The sequence below is a fragment of the Sciurus carolinensis genome, unplaced genomic scaffold, assembly GCF_902686445.1.
Source record: "Sciurus carolinensis unplaced genomic scaffold, mSciCar1.2, whole genome shotgun sequence".
NCBI lineage: Eukaryota > Metazoa > Chordata > Mammalia > Rodentia > Sciuridae > Sciurus > Sciurus carolinensis.
This window is the reverse complement of record NW_025920123.1, coordinates 3,275,482-3,287,932: the sequence shown is the minus strand read 5'-3', so window position 1 is coordinate 3,287,932 and position 12,451 is coordinate 3,275,482. Positions and strand designations below refer to the sequence as shown.

At 41.4% G+C, this 12,451-nt stretch overlaps 2 pseudogenes; both read right to left on the bottom strand.

Moving 5' to 3' along the window:
* Positions 1-2,499: 2,499 nt before the first annotated feature.
* LOC124973853 (guanine nucleotide-binding protein G(I)/G(S)/G(T) subunit beta-1-like) lies at positions 2,500-3,522 on the bottom strand (annotated as a pseudogene).
* Positions 3,523-8,199: 4,677 nt separating this feature from the next.
* Positions 8,200-9,653, bottom strand: LOC124973832 (Golgi phosphoprotein 3-like; annotated as a pseudogene).
* Positions 9,654-12,451: the final 2,798 nt, after the last annotated feature.

The following is a 12,451-nucleotide window of genomic DNA, read 5'->3' as shown; positions in this document are numbered from 1 at the left end:
CTCAAGGAACCCTTCCCTGACTACCCAAAATTGCAACTCATCATTTATTTCCTCTACCTCCATGGTTCTAGTTACCTCTTACTCATTTTTCTCTTTTCCCATAGGACATATTATTATATCTAACACAAAAACTTTTAGTTATTGATTGTGCTTATAGTTATTGTCCACATAGGTTTTGCTATGATATGAATTTTTGTCTTTTAAAATTCATAGATGCATCCAGAACACTAAGAATAGCAGGAACATAGCAGGTATTCACAAAATGTTTGCTGAATTTGAGAAATAAATGGATGGTAGGTGTGAGAAACTTGCTCACCTGTCAACCCCAAAGAATGGACTGAGCATCCAAAACTACAGAGAAAGTGAGATTTTTAAGATTTTCTTGCAAGATCCATGTCTAAAAAAGTAGACACACCCAGGGAAGTCACAATCAGCCTTTTATTCCCTAGTGTAAAAGGTCCCTCCCCCGAACCCTGTTTCCTTAGTGTCTGGGTGTGCAGCCTTCCCAAACATAACCTAAACCTAGGTTTTACTGTCTCCTTTTGGGTTATTTAAAGTAATACACCTTTATTGTTGGGGGCTGTGCCAACCAGAATGGTGCCTGATCACATCGGCAGTGAGGAGGTTAATTGGCATAAGCGCACTCAGGTGATTTATCACTGGCCATATTCAGTTAAGTTGACATGCACAACACATGCACAGGTGTTTATGAGCATGCCTGCTTGGGCCTGCTCATTTTAACCCTTGCCTTGATAGGTCAGCTGGCTCCTCACCTGATAGCAACTACCATGGTCCTGCCCTTCACCTCCTGGAGGGAATATAAGCGGGCAGTGGACAGAGGCGCAAGAGTAAGGAGCAGCAGCAGGCAGAGAAAAGTGGCAAGAAGAAAAGAAGCAATGAGTAGGGACAGCAGCAAGTAGAGAGAAGCAGTGTACCTTTAGCACATACTCCTAGCATGCACCTTTAGTTCACAGGATGCAAGATGCACCTTTAAGAAGAAGCAGAATTAAGAAGAAATAGATCTCTGATAAGTGTAGAAACCTCTCTTTCTCTAAAACTTTCTCTCTAAGCAAAGTTTCTCTTCCTCTAAGCAAAGTTTCTCTTCCTATAAGCAAAGCCTATCTTTCTCTCAAAGTCTCTCTTCCTCTATAAATTAGTGAATATAGGAAAAATAGTTTATTTCCAGGCCCCTCCGATAAATACCTGTGCAATTGTTGCCACGGGCGGTGACACTTTATGTGTGCCCATCTCTCTTTGCTCTCTTGTGGCCAGAAGTCCTTCATGGGTTGAGTGAGTCTTGTAGTTTTTCTCTGCTGGTCAGGTCAGTACTTCCCCCTCACCTCCTGTTTATCAAGGGGTCATGAATTTGTCACACTCTGGTGTTATCTGCTTTTAGTTTTCCATTCTGTTCTCCTCTCCAACTGCTTTTCTTACATCTCAGTCTTAACCTATAAGGCTAAACACTGTATTCTGCAAAAGGATCATTGGACTTTCTATTTCTCACAGTAGACTATTAATATGTGTTGAGTGGACTCCATTTATTAAACACCTCCTGAATGCAAGACCCAATGACACATAAGGGATCTCATTTAATCAGCCCTTAAATCCTTTGAGATAGAGAATCAAATCCCATATTATAGATATGCAGGCTGGGAGAAATAAAATTAAATTAGCCAACAATCATATGGCTGGTAAGTGACAGAAGCATAAGCTGAAGTCTGCTGTGTGCAGCCCTAAAGCTCAGGGGTCATCCTACCCTTTCACAGCAATTCTCAATGAACTCACTCTTAGAAAGGTGCTACTTCTACTAGGAAAATTTTGGCCCATGTAAATAGGTAAGTTTTAGCCATTTGTAGTTATTATTTTCTCACTAAACTCAGGATAAACTCAAGATGAGCCTGGTCATTTCCTTGGCTTGTTATTCTGGAGCCAGGCAGCAATGCCTGTTGCTAAAGGAGGCCTGTCAATTTGCATTTCTAATCATTCAAGAATTTAATTAGTATCATGGCCTTAATCAAGTGCTGCAAATATAGCTGATGTCATCAGAGCTTACTTAATTAGTTTGAAGGGGAAGGAAGTTTTTTACATTCCGAATATGCCTCCACTGGTATAAAGGTGGAGGGCCTTAGGGGTTTGAGGAGAAGGAAAGAAATCAACTTAAAAATCTAGATTCTGTGATTAAAGACTATTTTTTTTTACCTTCTGGTTAACATGTTTATGGTAGTATTTCCTTTTAAAACTCATCCAAGACAAAAAAGAAAACAAAGACAATGGCCCCGGAAGGAATGCACAATTTGTTTTAGTTTACAGCACAGAGACCTTATCTTAATGGGAATTGTGCTCTTGGTTTCAGCAATAGGTGAAGGAAAAAGATGTTGCCCTTTGAAGTTCTGAGGGGAGTGTGGGTGCCCACATTAGTGTGGTTGGATAGGATATGCTATCACTGCAGCGCTTCAAGGTCGGTTGGTCTTCCAGTCTCCATGGTGTCCACTTCTAGTGTTAGTTCCAGATCTTTAGGAAGCTGTCCCAGGACCCTGTTGCCACAGCCATGCCATCATCAGTCACCCCCAGGCAGCTGATGCAGTTGTCATGTCCAGCCAAGACACCTTCCCTGTCTGCTTTGAGGGCATCCCAGACATTGCAGTTGAAGTCATCATACCCAGTGAGCAGCAGGCACCCACTCTTGGAGAAGGACACAGAGGTGATCCCGCAAATGATGTCATGGAAGTAGGTCATGAGCTCCTGGTCTGCATGGAGGTCAAACAGCCTGCAGGTGGCATCTTTCCAGTTGGTGACAAATGCATTGTCATTTGGAAAGAAGCAAATGGCATTGATGTTGACTCATGGCCTGTGAAGGTCTGTCTGCACATCTCCTCCTGGACATCCTAGAGCTTGGCCAAGGCATCACAAGCACCAGAGATGAACAGTCTGGTGTCAGGAGCAAGAGACAGGCTCATGACATCTCCAGTGTGTCCAGTAAATGTGGTCATCTGCTGACAGGTCTCGATGTCCCAAAGAGCACACGTGGTGTCTCCAGAACTGGTGATGATCTGATTGTCATTCAAGAATAGGCAGCAGGACAAGTAACCTGTATGTCCCACCAGCTCACAACTCATGCGCATATTTCCTTCATGAGTTTTCAGGTTGTAAATGAAGCAAATGTTGTACAGGCCACCACAGGCCACCACAGACCACGTTTCCAGAAGTCGTGTAAGCACAGGTCATTACCCAGGAAGAGCGCTGAGGGATGGCATGAACCTTGTTTGTGGTGTAGCTATTCCAGATGATGAGCTTTCCATCCTGTGAGGTGCTGACAAGAAACCTGGAATCTGTGCTGCAATGCATCACATAGATCTTGGCCAGGCACCCACTCAGTGTTCTCCTGGTTTGCATCTGGATTCTTCCCACTGGGTCAATATTTGTGATCTGGGAGTGAGTTGCATCTGCACATGCTTTTCAAGCATCTCTAATTTGGTTTTTAAGTTGTTCCACCTCCTGCAGCAACTGTTCAAGTTCACTCATCTTCAGGTCTTAGTGCTCAAATGCCACTTAAAAGAATCCGCAATCTCGCCCTCGCTGGGCCTGATGCATCCACGCCGCCACCTGGTCATCGCGCTTGTGGTCCATGGGCAGAGCTGGCGAGGTTGGTCGGGTTCGCTGCTGTGCTCCTGTCCTGGCCCGCTGCCCTTGCCAACCACACCCACCGCTGCTGCCTGCATCCCTAAAGACTTTTTTTTTTTAACATTTCCTGGGAAAGGTTTATGAAACTACAGTATCACTGAAATAAAAATATGATGGTAACCAAGTGTCAACCTCAACCATTTCTTACAATTTCATTGAGGCATAATTTCCATACCACAGTGTTTAGGTATCATAAGTGAATAAATGCTGTGGCCTATCAATTCAATGATTATTTGCAAATTTGTAGAACTTGGTAAATATCACCATGACCTAGTTTCAGAACATTTCTAGCACCCTCAAAATTTCCTCAAGTTTGTTTGCAATCAATTCCTTCTGTCCCACTGTATGCCCCTTTCCACTCCAGGACAACAACTGATTTGCTTTCTATGTCTATAAATTTGTATTTTCTGGATAATCCATATAAATTGAACACAACAATATGCACTCATTTTGAAAAGAAGCCATTCTTTTTAAGTGACTTTTTTTCCTTTAACATGATTTTGAGGTTCATCTACGTTCCAGCATGTATCACTATTTTGCTTCCTTTTATTGTTGAATAGTATTTCATTGCATTTATATACTCCATTTTGCTTGTTCATTCATCAGTTGATGGGCATTTAGGTTGTTTTCCCCCTTTGGCAATTATGAATAATGCTGCTATGAACATTCATGTACAAGTCTTTTAGTGGGCAAATGTTCAATTCTCTTGAGTAGATTCCTAGGAGTGGCATTAAAAACTCTTACTTTATGTTTCCATTTAACTTTTTAAGAAGCAGTCAAACTGTTTTTCCAAATTAACTGTTCCATTTTACATTCCCTTTAGTAACATGTAAGGGCAAGCATTGATTCTTAAAATTGCTTCAGATGGTGCAATTGGAAGTCTTTGGCTTCTTATGTTTGGTCTCTGAACTGTAACCTTATAAGAAAACTGTGAAATACCCAAATAACACTGTACACTGTTAAAGAGAAGGAATGATGGGAAATTAATTGAAATAAATTAAGTTTAGATAAGAGAAGGGATTTTTAGCAAATAAGTAGTACTCAGTTTTCTGGAAATTAAATCAACTAATTAAGTAAAATAACTCTCAAGAAAGATCAGTGGGATTTGCCATATAGATTGCTCATTTACCCTAATTCACTCAGAGGTTTATATAACAAAGACACTGGCTTCATTTATTTCATTCTCCTTCTGTCATATCCATATCATGAAAGAATATTTTATGGACTTCATCTAGTTCTAGCATATATCGGTAAAGCTGGGTTGAGTCAGTTTGCATATGGAAAGCTCCAATCTGTTTTATTTTGTCTGTGACCTTCTGATGAGATCTACAACACCAAAAGAAGGGCGATGCACCCAACTCCTGATCTGCAAATTTACTTGGATCTCTGTTACTCAGTTCATGAGTTCATCCACTTATTTGGGAAAACATGAATATGTTATTTGAGATGCCAAGAGAAATAGGACATGAATTGGGACTTGAAGGGAGAAATGAACCTGTTCATAAATATTGTGGCACATGGAAGAAAATACAGATTGGAAGAGAAGTGAGAACAAAGGAAGGAACTAGACTAGGAAAGTCAGAATAGAACACATCATTCTTGAGCTGCTGTGTTAAAGAGGAGTGTGTGTTTGTCAGACAACCAAAAGGGGATGAGAGATAGTCCTTCTAGCCAGAGGCTTCCACAGGAGGAAAGGCCTGGAGCTTTGGCCCAGCAAAGAGTTCAGAGAACAGCAAAAGCCTTCAGCATGGCTGTGTCAGCCCAAGGACAGGTGAGTGGATGGAGCAGGAGACGAAGGCTGGCAAGGGCCTTATCTGTCTTAGCAAAGAGATCAAGTTATCCCAGGAGCTACTGCTGGACTTTGTGCTAGATTCAACATTGTAAGATTTGAATTTGCTCCAGTTGGTTTTGAATACAGTAAAGAGGATAACTAGGAGAACAACTAGGAGGCCATGTGAGTAGCCAGGATAGAGACAGTACTAAAGAAGCAGCAGCAAAAGTAATGAGGGGGTAGAAGACAGGAAGCTTGCTCAGCAGGTGCGATCAGCAGTCAAAGTAACTGGGGACAGAGAATGATGACCTAAGGCCCATGATAAAATGCAGACTTCCAGGTCCTTCAGCATGACATGCAGGCTGGCCTTTGGCCTGGGAATTGGCATTTTAACAAGAGTTCCAGGTGATTCTAATGCAGCTTGATTACAGATACTCACCTGCAGAGTGTAAAGAGTCACAATTCAGAGGAGCCCAGCAGAGAACCATGGATTTCAGAGCTTACCAGAAAGCTCTAGGGATAAATAAAGTGCCAAATGTTGGGTGAACTTTGCCCCTGGTCCCTCATGTCAGTCCTATTAACTCTAGAAAAAAAAAATTGCACTTTAAAAATTAAAATTACTCATCACAGAAAACTAAAATTTAATTGGAGTCTCTTCGCCCATGTTTAAGATTCTGAAGAGGCTGTGTTATCTAAGTGATTTTATATCTGGTCACACAGGTGAGTAAGTTAAAATTTCTATGAATTAACTTTTGGTTAAAAAATGCTAGTCTACCTTTAAAATATCCTCTCTCCCCTTCTCCTTCTCTTTCCTCTCTGCCTACCTGGAAGAGAGATTTCAGTATTATCCCTTTTATACCATAAGCTCCAAAAGTGAAGGAACTGTAATTATCAAAAATCATTTTCTTTTGGTGGGCCTGTGAAAAATAAGCAATGAATAAATACTTTTGATAATGAATCTGCAGATATGCTGATGCCTTATTTGCATATTGTCATAAATGCAGAATGTATAATTTGTGTGTTGTGTCAATTTAAGAGAGTGGGTACTGTGCTACTTTGTTTTGAACATTTTTAAATAAAAAATTACTAGAGTAATAAAATAACCATTTTAATTAAGTGCTGTGGCACACTATTAACACATTTCACTGTTTAGCTCTCTCTTGACTCAGATAACTGTGTGTCCAATAATGTCCTTATTAAACATCTACATTCACTATAAGCCTGATGGAATATATTATTTATATTTTTTCAGTCACTTTCAAGATCATAGTTTATTTATTATTTCAGATAAAAAGATAGTATAAATATTAGGGAATCCCTTAAAATTCAACTCTACAGTTATACACCATCTAGTACTTTTGCAATGAAGGTTAACCAAAGAAATTCCTAAACACCTGAAAGCCCCACTATTAACATCAACTGTAATAATAAAAAATTGACATTTAATTTTTTCAATGTATAGTATTTATATTATGAAACCAATGGTGATACGATAAACAGTGATAAGAAACAGTAAAAATAAACTTTACAAGCAAAGGTTTCTAGTCTTACAATGTGCTAATTATCATAAGTGTATATAAAAAATTAAAACAGCAGAGCTTTGTGTTACAAAATTCTTAATCATTTGAGTTGTAGTCATTACTTGCTACCAATTTACATGCAACATCTGTTAGGACTGACATTTGTGTTTTTTTCCCCCCAAGGAAGTATATGTAGATAAATGAAATTTCAGAGCAGACATTAATTTACTTGTTGACAGAAAAAACTGTACTCAAGATTAGTACTGGTCACAAGCCTTTTCCCTACAGAAATCATAAGAACAGTTAAGACCACCCCCCCAAGAAAAAATCCAAAAAGAGATGCATAGGCAAAGAGTACCATGAATGGCAGAGCTCAAAAAAAAAAAAAAAAACCCAGCACGAATCAGATACACTTTTTTTTCTCTCTTTCAATGATGAGAGGTCTATTTTGCCATCAAATAACAATGACTAAAGCCAAGTAAGGGGCACCAGGTGTACAACTAATCAAATCTTGCAAAATACTAAGATGGGGGCAGGGTGGCCAGAAGTAATTTATATATAATTCAAACTATATACAGCATAACTGGAATGCAGCTCATCCCAAACTGGCTTTGTGAAATAACTGGACCTTTATGATTCAATAGTTAAAATTATAACCATGTAATAAAACAATAGATTTACATGGGAAGCAAAAATCCAAGGGGCATTTTATATTAAGTATTTACTGTGCTGTTTCAATTTAAAAATAATTTTGCTAAGTATACATCTCAACTGAGGTCTATGTATAAAATGTCCTAATATATACAGATATTTACCTTTGGTGAGTTGAAGCCCTTGTTGTGACTTCTGTCTGAACTATAGGCAGAATGCTAGATGTACCTGCACATGTGGGAAAACTCAGGTTGAGGTAATTCAAAAACTGTGCATGGAAGGTGACTGGAAGTACTTTAAAAGACCAAGTACACCCGAAACCCAAAACAGATAACAGTGAGAATGGCAACAGGGATGGAGTGCCAATATGGCAGTGAAATCTGTTAAAAACAAAGAGGAAGGCCTCTCGTACCAGCAGAATCCTTCATACATACAAAACAGAAAAAGCCACCCAACATTTCATAAAACAAAAGCCAATTATAGTGTGGTAAAGTACAAACTGCAGAAAACCAGAAGTCAATAGAAGAAAAACTACTGGTTCACATGAGAGAAAGGAAACATTTCATTCTGACAGAGTTATTTCGTGAATGCCGCCACCACTGCCTACAGAACTTTGTTGGTGTTGGCATTCAGACATTCCACTTCTGGGTCTAAGTCAAGAAGCTACTGCACTCTCTTGGTAGCTAAATCATACTGCTCATCCAGAAGAGGTGCAAACGAGCTTTCCAGAACATCCGAAGTGTGGGCTGAGTAAATGAGAGCCAGCAAGAGCTTGTCCTGCAGTGAGGGTCATTCAGCCATTTGTCAAAAACAACTTCTTGTACCTTCTTGATGAGGTACTGCTTAATGTTGTTTTTGGTGAGAGGATGTGTTGTCATGTCAAAACATAGGAAGTTCTGTTTCTCTGTTGTCAGTACACACTTTTCCACCAGGTTTTTAGCTAATCTTTCCCACACATTATTAATTGATAATGCAATTTTAATGGATTCCATGTCTTGGTAGTAAGTAATTCAATCCAGTTCTGAACTGTTTCTGGAAGCTGAGTCTCCTTAAAATGCTTTAGAACTTCATCAAGAAGAACATCCCCTGTTGGTGCATCAGACTTACAGATCACCTTTCTTGTTAAAATACTTTTACATCTCATTTCACAAGCCTCTAGTTGTAACCTTCCTCTCAATGCTAATTCAATTAACATACAGCCACATAATCCAGATGATATACAGTCATTCCAAAATGATGTGTAACCCTGAATCAAGATCACCTAGAAAGTCGTTTTCCAAATTTCATGACAATTTTGACTTTGAAATTTAATGGGAAAAATAAATTTTTCCTCCGAATTTTTTCCTAACACCAAATGGTGTACCTTAATTTGTCTAAACAATACAAATCCCCTGACAAGCGGATCTGTGGACCCCTCCAGATTCTAAAACTGGCAAAACGCAAGAGTTTGGGTCGCTGGAGGTCCTGGGTGTTCAGTCTATTGGGCAATCTCCAGGGTGGAATTGCAACCTAGTATCTACATAGGCTGAAAACACAGAAAAAAAGCGAGGAAGAAATGCAAAATGCAGGCATCGAAATGAAAAGACTGAAAAATCCAAGCAATGTGTGCGAGGAGGATCTGGAAAGAACCGGGCGGCGCAGGGGAGCGCCAACTCAACACTCCTCTGGGCAAGCTGGGCGCTCCTGGCCGCGGGGCTCCAGAGTGAGGACGGCAGGTGCACGACCGAGGCCGGCGCCAACCTGGAGCCCACCTGGGGTTCGGGCCCCCGCGCATTCGCGCCCGCCCTGTCCGCCGCGCCCGCACCTCTGGGTCCTTGAGGCTCAGCAAGCACACCTCCTCCATTAGGGTCAGCCGCGTTTCCTTGGAGTCGCCCTCGTCGTCGTCGTCCTGCTCATCTTGGCGGCTCCGAGCGTCGTCCTCGCTGATGCTGCAGCCGCCGCCCGCCGCCCGCTCCTTGTCGGCGGCGTCACTCTTTGTCCTCAGTGCGCCGCTGCACCAAGCCCAAGCTGAGCTGGGTCAGCGAGGTCATGGCTGCAGCTGAGGAGCCGCGTGGACCCAAGAGGGACGCGGAGCCTATCAGGTCTTTCTCCTCCTCCTCCTCCTCCTCCTCCCCGCCCCCGCGGCCCCCGACCTGGTTTCCGTGTTAAATCTCGGCTCTGGGATGACGTCGGTTGGCAGCAGGACCTGGAGCAGTCGTGAGGAGAAGGGTCGGGGTGAAGCAGGTGGGCCAGTGTCTGCAGGACCAGGGTGGAGCACCTTCCTGCCCGAGGCAGGGGTCCCAACCCAACCCGAGCTTCCTGGTGGAGGCAGAGGTGGATGCAGTGATGGCCTTCCAATATGGTGGCACTCTGGAATATATTTAGTTGGCACCCAATCAAATTTGTATTATGTTCTCCAACCAGAATTACAAACACCAACTAATAAAGTTCCCCATGTTTACTGCCTAATCGTTTCCATGCTAGGTACTAAGTGCTAGGTGCTTTACATGAACGATATCATTGAATATTCACAGTGACCTTAAGTCTTCAGTGTTATTATTATTCCCATTTTACAGATGAGAAAACTGAGGTTTAGAACAATTAGGTGAACATGGTCAAAGCCATGAACAAGTAATTTAAAATAGAGGAATTTTAACTTAGGTCAATCTGAATAGGCTTTTAAAATTATCCCATGTTGCCTCTCAAGTTTCCATTCTAAACAAGCAATGAAATGAATCAATTTAATTTAATGGAAATGAAACAAAATCTGGAGTATGGAAAATCCTATCTCATGATAATTACCTGCACCAATTACCAAGTGGGAATTAACCCTGCCTTTTTTCCAGGAATGTGATGTTCAATACTAAACATGGTGATATCCAGGGAAATAAAACCATGATCTGTAGCATTGCAGATTTCCATGGCATCTAGATTCGCACCAATCTCCACTACTGAAGGTAGATGTGGGAAGAGATCATGTAGAGAGTTAGTTAGCTCATGAGCTGTTCAAAGCTGGTTCCCGGATACAACTGTGCCTGTTCCCTGCTAAAGATCAAGTTGCTCTGGTTTCTGGACTGGCCCCAAAGATCTTGGAGGAGGAAAAAGTTCATAGGAAGCACTATTATAATGGAGTGTTGGGATGTACATGCCACCAAGCTATTTTTAATTAAAAAGTGATGACAGCTGAATATATTCCCTGACTCTGGAGCTAATAACTTCCTGACCTAGACCACACTTGTTAGACTCACTCCTGAAACTAAACCACATCAGTCCCTGTGGAGCTTCTATTACTGGCTAGCTGTCTCAACAGATGCAGGTCTAACCAAATCCATGTCTAATAGCAGTATGCAAATGGGGAGATAAAAGGGAAAATTTTATGTGCTAAGTCACAGTCCACAAAAGGAGAAGTGAGTATAAGCAGCTGTGTGGAAGGGAAAACACCAAAGGTCATTGTCAGAGAAGTCCTAAAAGGCAAGATTAATTCCACTGGCCAAAATTCAAAAAAAAAATTTGCCTGGCTGTCCTGTTATGAAGGCAATGTATGTGATAATTAAAATGTGCTTTCTGTAGTCACACTTACCTTAAGCATTTTATCTGCTTTTGATATCATTTAATCCTCACTATTATGCCCATTTTATAGCTAAGGAAACTGAGATGCAAGGATTTAAATGATGATTTCTGAATTGAAACCAGGATATGCCTAGCACTAGGGCCTTTTACAATGTACCTGAAGCTTTTCCCTTCCTTTAACAGACTCCTTACCCTCTCTTCTCCTCCCCTCCCCTCCCCTCCTCCCTTCCTCTCCTCTCCTCCCTTCTCTACTCTCCACAGTTTTCTCCTAACAGTGTTCCAATCCTGCTACTTCCACCTGGAAGGAGACGCTGTCTTCTTAACTCTATCCTCTAAATCTATCTGAATCCTAGCCATTCTTTAAGACTCTTATTGAGTCCCAACCTTCCTGTAACATTTTCACAGATGGTTTTATGTACATAGATTTCCTACTCATAAACTCTGCACAATTGGCATTAATTTTTGCCTTGCCTCAGTTGCTCCCACTTTATAAATCATTTGTTTTAGAAATCATTTGTCTTTTGTCTGCCCTAAAGTGTAAATTATCACGGGCAGAAGACATATTTAGATTTCCTAATGCCAAGCTTTAGGTAGATTATTTTATTTTATTTTTTATATCAGGGATCGAGTCCAGGGGTTCTTAGCCACTGAGTCACATCCCCAGCCTTACAGTTATCTCATTTTTGTATTTTGAGACAGAGTCTTGCTAAGTTGCTTAGGACCTCACTAGTTGCTGAGGCTGACTTTGAACTTGTGGTTCTCCCACCGCAGACTCTGCAGCCACTGGGATTATAGGCATGTGCCACCATGCCTGGCTTTAGGTAGATATTTAAAACATTTTGAATTAACTAACAGTATGGTGTCCATGGGTCTATTGAGGGAATAAATCTCGGACAATTTTAAAATTGGAAGATCCAAACATTGCTGAGTACTTACTATATGCTAAACCCTAAGTTGTGTATACTATTCATAGGATTTGATAAAAACCTAATGGTTGAGAGATTTCAAGATGGCGGACTAGAGGGTGACTGCATTTCATGTTGCTCCAGGACTCAAGATTCAAAAGAGGAGATAATGAGAGACTTGGGACCAACTCAAAGGCGCCGGGTGAGTCTCTCCCATTGGGGAGGCATCCCAGATGGGGTGGTACCCCCAGAACGCAGGGAACTTTGTGAAGTAGAGTTGCCCGGTGAGACACTCCTCCCCCCGCTGGAGCGGTAAACATGGACAACAGGGAACATAGTAGAGGTGTCTGCTCAGCACAGCGCTTGGACTCGGA